This window comes from Trachurus trachurus (genome assembly GCF_905171665.1).
Source record: "Trachurus trachurus genome assembly, chromosome: 14".
In the NCBI taxonomy this organism is placed as follows: domain Eukaryota; kingdom Metazoa; phylum Chordata; class Actinopteri; order Carangiformes; family Carangidae; genus Trachurus; species Trachurus trachurus.
Window position 1 is genome coordinate 11561372 of NC_139903.1, and position 16546 is coordinate 11577917.

At 40.0% G+C, this 16546-nt stretch overlaps 1 protein-coding gene across 1 annotated transcript in view; it reads right to left on the reverse strand.

The window, feature by feature from the left end:
- Window positions 1–16546, reverse strand: part of gabra3 (gamma-aminobutyric acid type A receptor subunit alpha3) — a gene marked incomplete at its 3' end in the record, with an annotated part of 84955 nt that overhangs the window by 59134 nt on the left and 9275 nt on the right. The gene's annotated exons all lie outside the window — the stretch shown is intronic.

Here is a 16546-nt window from a genome sequence, read left to right on the forward strand (position 1 = left end):
ATAAATGATGAGTGAGTGACGTCTGCTTTGTTGTTTGGCATTACAACAGAGCAGAACTGCAGTGAGGTTAATCATATCAAAAAAAAAGTTTATTATGAATACAGAGTAAGTTTAGGATCAAACATACAGTAGCTGACTTCTTTATAGTGAAGAGATCCATGATGGTTTATGTTTCTATAGGTATGAATCTGTGTTGTGAGCTTTCCAGCACCAGCTTTATATTCAGTCAGGTTGTACTGAGCAGCGCACTCATCATCTCAATCATCATCATCATTACATTCATCATCACCTTCCCACATGAAACCAAAGACACTTAAAGCTTAATTTATATGTATCGTCACGAGTGCTATAAACCATATGTATAAACCATTGTATGCAAATTGGGAGTTTATGAGCAGTGCAGCTCCAAACAAGCTGCACGTCACTGAGCAGTGGACTTGAACCTTTTTCTCACAGGTTATTTGGTTATAATTCCTGGTGGACGACTTCTTTGACGTGACAATTAGTCAAACAGCTATTAGACGAGACATCATATTAATTAATATTTAGTTTCATTGTTAGTGCTTTGGCTGGGACTCAGGCCTGTGAGGCGCCACAGTGCTAATGTCTGTGCACAGTTCACAAATAGTGGCTCCTAGTTCACAAATAGAGACTGAGAGATGCAAATTTTAATTATGTTTACTGCTCTGTCTTTCTTTCTTTCTTTCTTTCTTTCTTTCTTTCTTTCTTTCTTTCTTAACTTCTAATGTGTTTATTTGGTGATGCACATTAATGTTTTATTACAATGGTCAACTCTTGAATTTGGAAACTACATCAGAATTTATAGTCAATAGTTTTGTTAAGGGAGTTCAGTATTGCTTCATCGTTGTGAGCAATTAGCAGGGAAGGTACAGTTTTTGACTCGAAGGCCCAAAGACAAAATAAGGAGTAAACCTTCATGTAAGGATCAGACCCCCTCCCCAATGCAAGATTACTTATACAGTACAAACTTATCTATTACAATCACAGATGTGGACATTAAGTAATAAAGTGTTCAGCAAACTGATTGAATACATATTAAGTAATCCACTTTAATGCCCCAAAATAAACTTAACCCATGTACAGTACATACTATTATACTGCTTACATACTACGCAGGACCCTCACTCATCATAACAGATGATGTACTGTAGTTTACAAGGTCCTAAGTTTTAGACACAACTTGACCAAACAGTGTAACTAATGGACTAATACTGATTTAAGCTCAGAAACAAACTCATTACTCCCTATCCTTTACATTTGCACTCTCTAGATGTTGCATCGAGGTGCATTCCTGACACTGTAATTATCGGTAATTATTACAATAAAGTTGCAGTCTGGCAACTTACAGAGAGTTTACTGTATATGACGTCTCATTAAAAATATGTGAATGCTACTGAATGCAGCCTAAGAACACCAGCAGAATTAGGGAGAGGAAGCCAAATATCTGCAAATGACTGAGGTGCAGCAGCAGATATGTGGCCACTCGAGCATGCACACACGTGTAGCAGCTGTGTCGTACTTAAAAGGCTTTCATTGTGCTTTTGTAATTATTGTCACCGTACAGAGGAGAAGATCAAACACTTTCCTCAGGGAATCAGTGTGCTCTCTCTGTGTTTCTGTCGGGCACTGATCACTACACAAGGAGTAAACAGATGAATTCATATAAAGTTTCTCCTCAGCCTAATGTTCTAGTAGGAAGCTGCACTAATGCTGCAAACTGTCATAACTCTAGTACACAGTGTTTGTGGCTCTGAGGTAAAAACATTGCGGGGGCCATTTAACACTGGCTTCAGCTGCAGACTTTTTTTTTTTTAATTTTTCTTTCGTTGTGTAACTTTGTTTCAACAAATCTAAGGCTGTCAAATGATTAAAAAAATTAACTTGATTAATACGATTCTGATTATTGGGATTAAAATACTAAATATTATATAATGACTTGTATTTTCTTCTTTCTTACATAGCGTTGAAGGATGCAATTTGTGTAGCTACAGGCTATGAATCCGACTGCACTTCAACCTTCATAAACAAATCACATCACAGGCTTCGGTGTGAGTGGAGAGTGTTGTCCTCCTGACGCTGCCATACATCTGACAGGCCACCATCCATCACAGGAAACACTCACGGACATAGTTTACAACTACTCTGATAGTCATTAGCACTGACACTGTCAAACCAAGAGTTTGAATTTTCCCACTCTTGTCAGTGATCAAACCACGGGACGTATGGCATCGAGTTTTACCTGATCACGGGTGGGACGGGTCTTTACCGAATGTGGGTGGGATGATGCTGCATTCAAGACAGAAATACGGGACAAACCCTGTCCAGTATTGATTCAAAATGGGACGCACTATTTCATCCTCAACTATGGGATGTTACCGTATTCCAACTGACGGGTGACAAACGCAGTGGCAACACAGACGGAGACGATAGACTAAATACACAGACAGGCTCTACCTAAGTCATGTGACGGTTTTCTTTTACATGTTATTATGTCCAGATTTATCGCAGGCGTTTACACGTTAACTTTGACAAACCTACAAATAACAGAATACACTGACGTCACTTCCTGTGGCCTTAGCCCCAGTGCGAGCATTTCCTTCTGTCTGTGCGTCAATACACAGCCATCGACTGCTGCATTCAATGGTTTGCTACTGTTACAGGAAGAAAATCAAGCCCAGGAAGCTTTAAGGCCAAGGTGATCCTCTATGTTAACAGTAACCTGGCAAAGAATAATCATTAAAAAAATCTTTACGTCCTTCTAATAATGAGATATACTGAGTACTGTGGACATCCACATGCTAATAACTGTGGCTCCATCAGTTGCAGTGACTGATGAAGCTAATAGAAAATGTAATTTGCAATAATTTATTCTACTGGCTTTTTATCCATATGTATGAAACATTTTCACAATTTCAATCAATACACTTGCATAGGGATTTGACAAGACTCGATATGCTGTCACTGTTAGTCATAAATCCATGAGTCATGAGCTGTTATCGATGTAAAGATGTTTACAGCCGTAGTTGTTGACCTGTGACTGAGTCCTTGTAGCCTCAAATAAAACATCCATCCATTCATTCATTTTCTCTCAGCCTTCCTTCTTTGACTGAGAAATAGCAGTTCGCTTCTTTAGCATGATGGGTCCAGTCGGTAAACCGTGTTTCCATGCCAACACAAACATTTTCCAGCCATCAGGTAGCCTTTACTGTATGAGAATCTGAGAATACCTACGTAAGTTACTACAAGCATTCACCCAAAGCTCAGACATTTGAGTAACCACATTATGAGCAAAATTATAAATGTAGCCAATTAAACTGAGTACAGTTCATGCAAATTAGTTCAAATGTTGCTTTTCATAATTTCTGCCCTCATCTTCCTTTGAACAGATGTCATGCTCAAGGGCAGGCCAAGTCCCAGACTGTGTCAAATTAAACTAATCTTACCAAGCCTGATAAATGCTGGTAAACACAAAACTGCAGACTGCAGCTTCACGACCCCCCCCCTCCCACCTCTCTCCCTCCTTTTTTGCATATCTCATATTGGGCATCAGTGTTTTCAGCTGCTATCATTTCTTTCCTTTCCTTTCATTCTGTACATTTGGTGAAACTGGGGTTCTGTTAAAATTAATTCTGGATCGTTATCCATTATCTTAAGAGTTTATGTTCCCCATAAAAACTGCAGGATGCCCTGTGGAGACGGAGGTATCATTTCCTTGTCTTAATGTCTGTCTGGAAATTGCATTGCTAATTTCCTGACATATTGCCACCTATTCAAGTTACTTCCACTCACATGGGGATCATCATTGCGCCTGTGTCATTTTTAAGGCTTTAAGTGTCCACAATGAATAAATCTTTTGGAAATACTTTAACCCCAGGGCACAGAAGAATCACAGTGTAGCTTCACTGCCAGACATTATAGTCTGCTGCAGCTGAAAGAGAGGATGAATTCTCATTAAAGGGGTGCAGCACAGATACCAGTAGACTAATAATGTCCTCAGCAAACAAGAACAGTTAAGTTTCAAAAGACTTATGAAAAAAGTGAAGCTTTAATTATACTCATTACTCAGTCTGTAAACTCAATCATCTATCACATTTCCTATAGGATCTCTGTTCTGATGATTCAGTTCATGTTTCCTCAACACAAGCACCAATTAGAGCTGCAGTGAAAAATCATCAAGAAAGCTTACTACACAGCACTCTTACAAGTGTCGACAAATCCTTTTCCATAAAAATAAGACAAACAGGCATTAAACAACTGGCTACCGGCCGCTGTCTACAATCCTGCACCCAATTTACCAATACCTGTCATGCAAACCAGGGGCTCAGCGGTCCCTGGGGCTCAGATTGTGCTTGAAACAGAGAACAAGAAGCAAGGAGGGAAAAAAAGACATGGTGCTTTTGTTGGCAAATTAAAAATAGCTTGCCTAAGGTGACAGTAGACCTAAAGCACTCTCCATTTCCTGTTCTTCTAACATTTGTTTTCAATTCTACTGTCAGTTTTTTTTTTCTTGGGTAAAAAAAACACATGCAATGAGTAATGTAATCACATCTGACAGAATTAAAAGGCTATAAATGTCTTTGATGCAAATTAGCTGAATAATCTGACTGTAGAACTATGCTGAGTGATTTGTCGAACAATACAGATGATACGTGGTAAAATAAGAAATGGCAAGCCCTAGGCTCCTGCAAGAAAGATTTTAGGTACACCCATTTTGTTTCTCATTTATTTTTATAGTTCCTCTGTCAATCATTTAGTCATAACTGCCGAAATTCAAACTGTAATGTTATACACTTTCATGAAAATAAATCCCACTGGTGCATTTAATACACAGTCCAGGATGTCAAGGAAGAGCCAACACATACCCCCCCCAAAAAACACACAACAAAACAACAGAGAGCCCATCAGCCAATAAACACTGTCGACTGCAGTAATTGTTGAATTTAGGACACAGCTCTATAGCCATGTAATCCAAGTGGCTGTTAACTAAAAATAGCCCTAAATCCTGTCACATTTGGTTTGACGTGACGGTCATGCACTGAGCATCTACCAGTGATCTTTGTAGTCCATTATTTAACCACATGCATAAAAAGGATTTCAAAGTGAAGCCGCTTTTGTCTGTTATTCGGCACATTAATAAGTCAATATTTTCTGCACTGACACAACTTTTAACTTTAAAAACAAGTTTTGTGTTGGACTAGAGCAAAAGAGCCTGATTGTATATCAACAGCAAGCTGGCGGCTTTTATAACTGTGTCAAAAACACATAATTAAAAAAGCAGAGTACATAAAAACAAAGGAAGAAAAAAGCAGGACACCACAAGTATCCTAGCTATGTTACTGAAGAAGGGTAATTCAAAGCCCATCCCTCTGCTCCACTGAACCAGAGCAGTGAATAAATAACATTAACAAAGGCTTGAGTTCAGTTAAAATGTGACTAAATCAAACCAGGCTTAATCAGTAATGGATAAATGGTTAACCATAGGTAATGAATTTGTGTTTGAAATGGTTAATGAATGGTTGAAGTAAATGAGATCACTAGTGAGATTATGAAATGGCTAAAAGGTTGAAAATAGTTAACTAAAAATTAAGCTAACCTATAAACAGCTGAAATATAACAGTAATAGTAATGTAGAAGCAGTTGAAATGGTTGGCTAAAAGCAAAGCTGACAGTAAAGGGTCAGTGGTAAAAATAATTAGCTTACAGTAGTACATTTAAAAAGGGCAGTAACAGATAAATGGTTGAAATTGATTTCTAAAAGCAACAAGATAAATGAAAGATATGGCTGAAGAGTTAGCTAAAAGTAGTGTACTGGCCATTAGCGTATAAAAACATGTCCATGTACTTGAGTTCATCTGACAAGGCTGTTTTGGGAGCTACTGTTGGGGATGGTGCCCTGCAACAGGGACACAGGTGGACCTCTAATGAGTGAGGACAAATTTTAGCTCTGCTCCGGGACTGTGGGCATCTGTGTTACTATGATCATTAAGCTGCATTGCTACCAAATGATCAATGCACAGTGCTGTCGGGCAAAACTGTTTCCACTGGGGCCCATCCCGATTATATTACAGCAGTAATAATTTGTCAAGATTTAGGTTTGTTCCTTACAGACATGTAATGAGAGTACAGTGGATCCATTATGAACACAGCACCACATGACAATGAGCCTCTGTAGCTGTTTTTTTAAGGGCAGAAGAAAGATAAATTCCATACTGTCATTTTCTTCTTGCTGTGCCAAGACTCGGCTGACTAATGCTTAGAGTAAGTATACTGTTTGCAGGTGCTGAAAGCACTTATAAAATGTGGGATAAAGAGAGCCCAAGTAGCTCCGATAGTCAAGTTTAATCAAAGCTGAATGTATTTAATCTCCTCTGAATTTAAGGTGAAGTTACTTGATAAATGTTTTCATTAGTGCTAAATTTAGCCATCTTAAGTAGTAAGATGAGATTCGCTGGTTTCGCCAAGATCTACTCTGACACTCACTCTCCTCTGACTGCACGGTCACAAGGGTGGGAAAAACTGTGCGACATCCTAAAATGCAACCGGGTTGTTTATTAGCATAAGGAAATTAATAAAAAATATAGCAGATGGAGTTATTTTTACAGAGACAGATTTGGACTTTTCATGCTGTGTGTGTAAATTAACATGACAGTAGAGAGGGAATAAAGGAAATCTGGTTTTCAAAATGAGGCCAAAGTGGTTAAAAGGAAAACACTGTCACAGCCCTTAAACATTTGTATTTTGATGTTAAGAAGTAGCTTCAAACCCAGTGTGTGTGTATATATACACACTGATTTATAACGGAAACGTGAGGCACAAGATTGTAGTCCAGGTGACAATACAGAGAATGTGACCAATTATGACTAGACAGTTGACGAGGCTTAAGCTCTCTTCAAGGCTGTGCACCAGCAGAAACAGAAACAGCAGAGAAGTTTGCAGACTTGTCACGTTTGAACACATCCACGCGTCACCAGAAAATCATGATTTGCTTGCAGTTGCCAGAACAGCCTTATATACAACTGCTTCTTGGCCTGTGTGATCTGTTTCAACCTGTTTTTTCACATGTTAAAGTGAGGAGGCAAACTCCGTTCACTGTTAGATGGATCTAACCGTCCCCTCTGTGTCTGGATAAAGCCGATTTGGCTAACACCTTGATTCAATATTTCTATAAGCCATCAACAGTTCGCACCTGTCAAGTTGCAAATGGGTAAGATCTATAACGCTTACCCAGTTGAGCACGTTTGCACACACCAAGCACAGCTGGGTAATTCTCTATAGATACTGCTGAATCTACAATATTTGATATCCATTTATCAAATCTGCAAAGTATACAACACAGAAACGACTGGGGTGCATTCTGAGACACTGATACCAGCAGAGCTCAATGAACTGTGTTGACACAGTAGCAGCAACGATCGAAGAAAGCGAAGAAAGCCCACATTTTATGGTGAGCAAACCGTTAATCACAGAATATTTTTCATGAATAAGTGACAGGGCACAATCAATTATTCTTGTAATAATTCTAATTTGGTGATTGCAACTGAGAAAAAACCTTATTTCCATACTAAAATCACACATGATTATAAACTTGGTGTAATAGGCCAGTTGTCCCTGCAGTGAAATTCATTATGCTGCTGGGAGGAAGAGATCTAATCAGATAAATAGAATAATCATGTAAATCGGTGTGACTTTAACAATTAGGGACATGGAAACACCCAGCTACTGCAGATCTGCATACAAGTCAAGTCACTGCAGCCATGAATTAAAAATAAAAATGGAAAGCAGCTGTTTAACCAGGGACAGGGTGCCTGCCTTGTAGGCGAAATCTGTCAGAGTTCATCAGGGATTTTTAGAGAAGTGTAATACCTTCTCTAGCATGCACCACCTGTGCACAACGTAGTACCTCAGGTGGTGTTACCGTTTCCAACTTGATGCCGTAACAATGGCGACTGCAGACCTGCTCTGCACTGTAATTTACATTCTGTTAATTGATGGCGAAGCAGGTGCACCTTAACATCGCCATCTCAGAAAGTAACATGTTACATAAAGGAGGGAAATAAATGGGCCACGTGAGCAATAAATATAAGAAACAACAGCTAAAGAGCATCTTTTGCAGAGTGCAAATGTCATACATGTAAATGGCAGAAGAATCATTGTGCTGCAGTAATTCTCTGGTTTCACCATCCTTATTAAATAAACAGAAAAATAACAATAACATCATTAGCAGTGGTTCTAGGGCAAAGATATATTGTAAGTTTTAATTTAGGAGCAAGAATAACATGTCCCTGTTTACTGAAGACAAATTAGTAAAAATACAATTGCGGTACAATTAATGTTTCTGAAAGTGGCTTGCACTGAAAATCATATTTCACATCCTTGGGGTTAGAATACTTTATTGTTCTAACCATACTTAACAAATCTCATGTAAAATGTCAAAATTACAGATTTATAATGCAGATAAAATGTGAGCTACACAGTACAGTAATGCAATTAACAGTAATTTAAGAGACAGAACTCACAGCTGTACCGAGCTGTGCTTTTATTTTGAAAAGGCATTTGCTTCAAGCGCCATCAGTGCCAATACATTCAAAGCAAGAAAATGGATGTCAGACAGAACATTGGTATGAGGCTTAACCAGACAAGATTCCTTCAAAGCTGATAGCATTACATGGCCAGCAGAGCAGGGCCCCACATGGAGGGGAAATTAATATCTCAGTTCAGACTGTGACAAGTTCTGCATCTCCTCAATGGATTATGATTACAGCTGGAACAAAGTCTTTTCCCATTAGGAGGGGCAACCAAACTGGCTTACAAGAAAAAGGAAGGGGGCATCAGAGGGCAGGGGATGAGTGAGATGTGCAACTTATAGTACAGGCTAGTCTGGTGTATTGGCCTGACACTAATGACAGATTTCCACTCAGCTGGACGCCTGCACTGTGACAACACACAATACTGATCAAAACCTGACTGTGTACAGCACAAGCAATGTTTCCATGTTGCAGGAATAAAGAATAAAGAGGGGTGGGAGCATTTCTTCTCCCAAGATACTAGGTTTGCACACAATGCAATAAGCTCTGGTTACCTGCAACAGTATCAGTCCTTCACATTTCTTGCATTATTTAATACTGATCCACTCATAAAAAAAGAAGGGTATAAACCAGTTTTGTTAAAGTGGGAGTCGGGAGGAGGAGGCTACAAACATCTGTGTCTGTTAACAGTTCTGCACCTGCTTGCATAAAAAAACATTCTTGAAGAGTGATGTATGCAATTTCACATTAACAGGTAATCATCACAGACACAGCGAAGGGAAGGAAAGAGAAGAAGTGAGAGTCGTATCATTAGAGCGGGGATACAGAAGCCACGGAAAAATAATTGAAGCTTGAACAGACTGATGCTTTGAAAAATGCTTCTCCTCTCTAGTCCTTGCCATGGTCACACGTGTTCAGCCAATCGGTTCACAGTGACGTTGACTCAGCTTGGCTGTGTGCAGGGAATGATATTGCGGGTCAGCATAGTAACCTACTGCTGTGAGGATGCTATGGGAATACAAATGAGTGTGGCATGGCAAAACATGCAATAGAATACAGCATACAATACTGTGCTGTGGATAAATGGCAGCAGGAAGGAAATGACATACAGTAGACACTCATAAAGAAGGCAGACCAGGTGTGAGATAACACAGTACTCAGGGAACCTGCAGTTGAAAATGAACAATGAGAATATTGAAAGCCTCACAGAGCCGAGTCACAGTGGACCCTGTGCAGAACTACATTATCCCTCCAGCCTTTGTCAAAATCAGGCTGGTGGAAACCTGAGAAATCACATTTGAAGTGATGATGCACCCCACTAATTGGCCCTGAGGGTGTCTGCATTATTCATGGGTAACAGCATGTTCCACTTGTTTGCATGCCGTTAATTGTTTTATGATTAACCTGCTGATTGTTCACTTGATTCATTTTCTAAACCATTTCAGCCGTCTCACCAGTGTCTGATGGGTTGCTCTAGGCCACGAGGGTGGACTGGCCCCATGAAGCTTAAGCGTTTGAATATTAAAGTTAAACTCAGCATGAGTTTGAGACTTTGACATACATTTCTGAGGAATAATCTGTTTAAAATGAGTACAAATCAAATGCACAAAATGAGCTTTGAATTGGCCACAAGAAAACTGAAATGGGAACTCTTGAAACTTTCACCAAAATGCATTTTAAATTACAATCTGTCTTTAGAACCCAAAATAAAGAAGGAATGTGCTAACAAGCATCGTCAAAATTATCATAATAAATCATTTAAATCTCACAGTGACTTTATGTTCTGACTAATTATCTGTAAAGTCATTTATTGAGAGAAAATATATCATCACCGGACTACAAACAAACTGTCGTCCACTACATGAGACGCCGACTCGCCGAGTCACCACTCCATCAAATTTGTCTCCCAAAGGAAGACTGGCCTCGGGCCAGGGAGCAGTAAATTATGAACAAGGAATCACTTTGTACATTCCTGTTCGTTTTTTATGTTTAGGATCCAATAAAGCATATTGCTAACAAGACATCTCAAGACGAGGCCAGAAGCAACGGCGCCTCGGCTATTTAAACTTTCACACTGTCTAGTTTTGTTAATGAGATGAACCCACCATGTCATATTGTAGTTTTCAGGCAGTATGCAAAAATACTTTTCCCAACTGCTTCTCCAAACTTCTCGGAAATCCATCTAATGCTAATGAACCATTAATTTAATGTACTGTATAGGAGCATTAGAGGATAACGTTCATGTTCCTTTGTATATCCAATGGGTGGGCCTCACTAATTGGTCAAGGGCTGAATGACACTGACTGCCTGTCGAGTAGCACAGTACAAATCATTAGTCATTGCCACCAAAACCAACTTGTGTTTCATTGTGCCACTCAGGAAAAATGAATCTCCAAAACCATTTAATTGGTGGTCCATTAACCCAGTCCATTAACTAAGTCCACCCTGACTTGAATCAAACTGATCCAGGTCATAAAGGGAGTCTGAAAAATGTAACGGCATTAATATTTCAGTGCGGCAGTCCATTCACAAGACTGACTGACAGTCCTCCAAAGTCATCAGAGAAACAGGTTTAAGAAACGTGCAGAGGGCACAGTGCAAACATCTGTCTAACCCAATCTTATCTTTGGAGTCTTGTGGTGTCACTTAGAGTAAAGACGAACCAGTGCAAGAACATGAGATGGGCTGTTTATTCTCCAATGGGACTTTCATGTCATTTCCATCAATCAAATGCTCCACACATCACTTCCCATCACTACTGTTACAAAGACGGCCTGTGCATGAACATGTCAGGTGTTCTCCCAACATTTATTCACAGTTGCTCTGTACTGCGCCTCATTTGAACTGCTAGCAGTGCAGTCTCAGACATAGGAGGCTGCCACTGTGGACCAGATAGAAATATTTCATTAGTAATTGGATTGATTGGTGTGAAAGACAAAAGGTAAAGCCTGGCTGTAGATCCTGCATTGACATTCCTGGTCCCCATAATGATAAACCCTAATGAGTCTGGTGATCTTCTAACATCTCCTACAGGGCCACCATGGGGCTGGCATTTCTGGTTTTGAGTGAAGTGTCTCAACAACTATTAGATGTATTCCCATGACATTTGGTCCAGACATTCATATTCCCCCAGGACGAATTGCCATCACTTTGGCAAGTTGACTTTTCTGTTAAATCCCTCTTCGCTTTAAAAATTTCCAGAATCTGTATCTTCAGCAAGGCTGCAAACACCTAGCCCTGTTATATAAGTGCTTTAGAGCAGCCTGCCATGCGCTGCAGTGTACAAGCAGTTAAATTGTTAATGCCAGAGTAAAAGTAAAGTGACAGTACTGTGGAGCTGACAATGGCCTGAATCCTTTCGTTGAGTCATCAAAGCTAGACCTGATGGATGCCCCCCTCAGGGTCATGGGTCATCACATATTGGCATTTCCCTCAAGGTAAACGTTGATAAAGATTGGTACACACATTAGAAAATCAATTTAGAACATGCCAAACACAATTAGTTTACATTTTACACCCTGTTTATTTATATATATTTCTTTCAAAGAGTCAAGTGGGTCTTTATGCAATGTGGCCGAATCTATCCAACTTAAGAGTGCGTCTCTGAAGTGGCTTGATCAGTAGCTATCGATCACACTAACAGGCAAAATATTCATGGGCAGGCTGGTAATTCAGTGGAAGGAGAAGCTATAGTCATTACTAACATAAATGACAGCTATATAGCCTAACTGTAATTGGAATGCAAGGTTTCACTCTCTGGTAATAGCCATACAAAGAGCGGCAGAGTTCAGCACACGCACTGGACTGGCCCAGCAGAATAATTTAAACCATAAATCAAACATCCACACTGTGTTTCACCTTGAAGCTCTATGGGCTTGTCTTTGCCACTTAGGTGGAAATTGTGTTGAATGTTTTCTTGTTTTTTCTATCTCGTCTAATACAGTAAGGATTCAAGGATGTGTAGTGTATAATCACACGGATATAAGGTGCATCTTTATGAGTCCAGTTTCAAAGGAAACATGATCTTTTACTACAATAAAGATCAGTGTTAATATTGCATGAGACAGGGTAATGTTGCTAACATTACAGACAAAAAAGATCTGACAGTATCATCTTTTTTCAGTGTTTTGTTTGAGCAGTTTTATGAAAAATATGCTCAGCTGTTAAATATGTGACAGACACACCGGGGGGCAGCACATTCTCAACAAAAGTTAATAAAAAAGCTCATTTAATATAAAAAAATAAAATGAAATTCTGTCCTTCTTTATTTCTGTTGAACATTTGCAGAAATATGTAATCTGTTTTAAAGTTGGAATGAATTCAAATATTTGCATTGAAATGTGACTCAGAATAATCTGATATTTTAAGACTGTGATTTAGTGTCATAGATGTTACCATAGATGTCTCTAGTGAACAAATACTGTCATTTGACTGAATATTGAATTGACAATTCGTGTTTTAACCTTATCGTTATGCAGCCAGATATGTCGGCGTGAATGCCATAGGCGAGAGTTGGCCACCCATTTTCCCGACACAGAAGGATATTACTGATGGTGTTCTGGCCTGAAATACATTAGGCTTGCAAGAAATGTTTAATCTTATCTCAAGAGCAGATAGTGTGCATCAAAAAAAAAAAGGCCTTACGCTGCAAATGTGAATCCCATAAATCCAGCACCACACATCAAGTTTCATTACCTTCTTATTATACCACACAGATGGATAGAAGACGTATTGAAATTTGATCCATGGATGTTGGTACGGTGCACAAAACATATGCACATAAATACATTCATGGCTTTTTCTGGTGTCCTCCATCATTCTCAGTTACCTGTCCTCCGTCTAGATAATAATCACCTTCCCTCCAGTGGGATGAGGCGAGTGTGACTTTGAATAGGGCCGTGATCAGCTTTGGGTTCCTGCTGTGGATGAGATGTTTACTGGGGCTTTTTGTGTGGCCAGTAAGATCCCACTTAGTGTGAATGATGGCAGCTGCGAGGGTGCCTCTGGCAAGTGTGACTCCAACTATGGCTGCTTGGTCTCATGTAGCGTACAGTGCCAGCTGCTCAGGCAGTGTAGCACTCCAGTGAGCATGACTGATTGTGGCTGAGGTAAGCACGTCTCTGGCGAGAACGATGCTGAACGCAGCAAGGGTTGAGTGCAACTCTGGCTACACCTATGGCGGATCGTGGCGAACAGCAGCTCGTGCAGCTGGATGCTTGGGCTCCGGCTGCATCATCCCAACTTGTGGCAAGTGTGACTGAGTATCTGAGATGAGCGTAATTCTGTATTCTCCGTGTGGGCTGCTGCAGAGGGTGACAGACTGTGGTGAGAGTGATTCTGGTGATCAAAGCAGCTCTGACTGCTGGTGCAGCAAGTTATCACTCTGGTGGAGTTTGCTGGTTGGGGGAGAGGCTGTGATGAACACAATGACAACAAGTGTGTGACTGACTGCAGCTGTGGTGAGCAAGACTCAGTTAAGGATTGTTCATGCCACTCTGGATGGAGTGTAGAGCTGATAAGTTCCAGCACTCCTGTAATCTACAAATAAACACACCATGCTGAATATTTCTCTCACTATAAGTTACAGACTGTCATTTGTTTCTGGTACAATCAGACTGGTAAATGTGACTATGGCAAAGTACACTTGAATAGTATGCAGTATTGGGTTTGATATAACCATCAGAAACAGATGCACATGTAACATGCTTCTGAACCACAGCGGAGGCCTAAAATATGTTGGCTTGAATTTTTCCGTATATATGAGCTAATTAAAAGTGATAACTGAATTTAGCCAATGAATATGACATCTCCAGAGGGCTTGATATTACATCATTACATCACAGCAGTGATTAGACCTTACTACACTCATCATCACTGCTGGCTCTGCTATCTTACATCATTCAGCCTCCACTTCAATCTTAATAATAGATCTGTAGGACGAGTGACAAACTAGTTTAACAAAGCTCATTGAGCTGTGAATCCATTTCTGTTACCAACAGCATCAGACAACTTACTTATCGAACCGAAGGCACAATTACAGACATGCTTAACCAATACGCCACACTGTGTTGGCTTTGAGAAGGTCTGAAGAGCGACAGTATCCAAAATGACACGTTAAAGTAAAATACACTGCCTGTCCAAAAGAAAGTCACACATTAACATTTCGTTGGACCGCCTTTAGCTTTGATTACAGCGTGCATTTGCTGTGGCATCATTTCAATAAGCTTCTGCAATGTCACAACATTTATTTCTGTCCAGAGTTGCATTAATTTTTCAAAGATTCTCATTGGGGTTAAGGTCTGGACTCTGTTGTCACATTGATTGGACCACATCTCTTCCTTGAAGGTGATGGTTCCCCACTATCCCCACTTCCTGTTTTTAATAATGCATTGAACAGTTCTTAACCCAATTTTAGTAGTCTCAGCAATCTCCTTAGATGTTTTATTTGCTTGATGCCAATAATTTGACCCTTCTGAAACAGATTAAAGAGACCTGAGAAGTTTGCTTTTGGTTATAAAAGAGTCTCATATTAATGTGGATGAATCTACGTTACCCACACTTGTTAATGGGTACATTTTCGATAAATATATATCGTTTTGTCTTTATAGTTATTTTGATATCATTATTTAGTGGTCGACTCGCCCAGCATTTCCTAGTTTTGGTTTCCCGGACGCTGCCCGGTGGATCATGGGAATAAAGCTAGTTGGCATTGTTTATGGTCGGACCTACGACGGTATCTGATCGTCTTCGAACCTCTGACTTTCATTCTTGATTAATGAAAACATTCTTGTCAAATGCTTTCGCTTTTGTCCGTCTTGCACCCGTCCAAGAATTTCACTGTGCGTGCGGAGGCTCATGGGAAATGTAGTGTGAAAACACTTTGCTTTCCTAAACTCCTCGTAGTCACGTCTCTTCACATCTCTTCTTCCGACATTGTTGTTTAAGAAATGAGACTGCAACAGTTAGAATTAGGGATGCACATTTAGAATTTTTTTTCTGACCGATAACCGACGCTCGTTAACCGATTATTAACCGATAAGATTAAGACACTTCGCACGCACGGCCAAAAAAAAAAAAAAAAAAGTATCGCTCCAATTTTTTTTTTTTTTTGCCGTTAAATACACACGTGTGCCGCGACAGCTGATCAGTGCGCTTTGTCTCAGCTGATCGCGCTCATATGGAGGTTAGATCGTCCAATGTAGAACTGTTTTTATAAAGTGCAGCCAAACACCAGACTGAAGGAACAGCAGAGCTCCTCTGACAGCTTCTCTGTGGAGCTGCAGGAGAGCTGCAGGTGAACAGGCTGGAGAGCAGCGACGTTCTCGTCCTCTTTTTTTTTTTTTTTCAGCGCAGTAGTTACAGGTGATTCACGTCTATGTCCATGTAGGCTACATTTATTGTCTGACCTTCCTTCACTGGGGCTGCTGCTGCACATACTGTCAGTCCTCCTGTATAACTTTTTGCTGGGAAATATGACTGAAGGCACGTGAACTCTGCACGTGTCGACACGCCCCCATGAGTTGACGACATAGGAGCTAATAAAATAAATAAATAACCGATAGTATTAATCGGTCAAAGTTCTTGTTATCGGTTAACGGTTAAACGGTTAATCATGTACATCCCTAGTTAGAATTAGATAAGTTGAAACATAGCTGAAACATAATCATCCATGCAGTGATTATCCAATGGGCGGCTCTTACCTACTGTATTAGCTTAGTTAAATCCAAGTGGTGACTTCTTTTTTTTTTGGACGGGCAGTGTAAAAAGTTGAGCTACTTTGCACTATGGTCCCTGACAGCCAGTTGTATCTGTGGGGAGAGTTTTAAAAGTAAGCACATACTGTATACTTTGATCTGTGTGGCTCCTGATAAACACAAAAGCTTATTATAACTTATCAGTTATTTTGAACAGAGCGCCCTCCTCCTCCTCTCCCATAACAGTTAGCACTTATTTTTTTCAAATATTGGAAAAAGCAATCTCATGCTCCTGCTTCCCTGGGG